The sequence below is a fragment of the Manis javanica genome, chromosome 1, assembly GCF_040802235.1.
Source record: "Manis javanica isolate MJ-LG chromosome 1, MJ_LKY, whole genome shotgun sequence".
NCBI classification, from domain to species: Eukaryota; Metazoa; Chordata; class Mammalia; order Pholidota; family Manidae; genus Manis; species Manis javanica.
In genome coordinates, this window is record NC_133156.1 from 5,437,710 (window position 1) to 5,439,411 (window position 1,702).

Here is a 1,702-nt window from a genome sequence, read left to right on the forward strand (position 1 = left end):
GGAAGGACATGTTGTCATATGACAGTTTATATAATATTTTTATTTGCATATTGTCTTTCATCATCACTGTATTTTAGGGACATGTTTTGTTGGCACCCTGTACTCAGTGCCTCTGTGTTCTTGGAACATGGTCAGCACTCAATATATATACCTGAAAGCAAGAAAGAATTTCTCCTTGAAACTGTAGACTTCATGACATCTTGAGGAAAATGCTTCAAATGGGACAAAAATTAATAATCAGAGATGAAATTGGGTATCGCCTCCAGGAGAACTTATCTATACACAAAATATTAAACTTAATTTCTTGATGGCAAAACAAATTGTAGCATTTAAACTATGTGAGTAATGCCTATCTGTGTAAAAACAAGTCATGTTATTTAACTTTCCTGGTAGTCACCTTGGCTGCATGGAACGAGGCAATGATACAAAAATTTCAGAATTCCTCATCCTGGGATTTTCAGAGGAACCGCAATGGCAGCCCCTCCTACTTGGGGTTTTCCTCTCCATGTACCTGATCACTGTGTTTGGGAACCTGCTCCTCATCCTGGCTGTCAGCTCAGACTCCCACCTGCACACACCCATGTACTTCTTCCTCTCCAACCTGTCCTTTGTGGACATCTGCTTCACCTCCACCACCATCCCCAAGATGCTGCTCAGCATCCAGACCCAGAGCAGTGTCATTACCTATGCAGGATGCATCAGCCAGATGTACTTTTTCATACTCTTTGCAGGACTGGACATCTTTCTCCTAACCATGATGGCCTATGATCGGTATGTGGCTATTTGTCACCCTCTGCACTACATGATCATCATAAATCCCCAGCTCTGTGGTATCCTAGTCCTGGTGTCTTGGATCACAAATATACTGTACTCCTTGATACACAGCTTAATGATTGTGAGACTGTCCTTCAACAGAGTGGAAATCCCCCACTTTTTCTGTGAACTCAATCAGATGGTCCAACTCTCCTGTTCTGATACCTTTCTTAATAACTTGTTGATATATTTTGGAACTGGGCTGCTGGGTGGTGGTACCCTGGCTGGAATCTTTTACTCGTACTTTAAGATAGTTTCCTCCATATGTGGAATGTCATCAGCTCAGGGGAAGTTTAAAGCATTTTCCACATGTGCCTCTCACCTCTCAGCTGTCTCCTTATTTTATTGTACGAGCATAAGTGTGTACCTCAGCTCTGCTGCTACCCCCAGCTCACACTCAGGTGCAGCAGCCTCAGTGATGTACACCGTGGTCACACCCATGCTGAATCCCTTCATCTACAGTCTGAGGAACAAAGACATTAAGGGGGCTCTGAAAAGATTCATTGGGGTGGAAACAATAAAAGGATTGATTGGCCAAGGGTGAAGAAGTGACCATGACTGCAGGGCTCAAAGCCTGTGAGAAGAAATTGCTTTTCTTCAATCAGATTGCAGAATAGAATTTCTTTGGATTTACCATTTATTTAACTTCAATCTGTTTAGGCACCTTAAGTTCCTCAATTTATGTAACGTTCTGCTTTGTCTGATATATAAATAATTTTATCTTTGTCCATTTTCCTACTTTCCCAATATTTTCCACAATCTTGGATCAGGAAGACTTGGAAATTCCCATTTTTTTTGTGTGTGAGGCAAGGTGGATTTTCTATGAATAATTTATTTTCAGTTGATATATTTCTTCCAAAATAAGCTCTCTCTCATGAGTTGCATTACT

General features: G+C 41.1%; 1 pseudogene; it reads left to right on the forward strand.

Annotated features, from left to right (window-relative positions):
* The first annotated feature begins 406 nt into the window (after window positions 1–406).
* On the forward strand, window positions 407–1,232 carry LOC108400906 (olfactory receptor-like protein OLF4; annotated as a pseudogene).
* The last annotated feature ends 470 nt before the right edge of the window (window positions 1,233–1,702 follow it).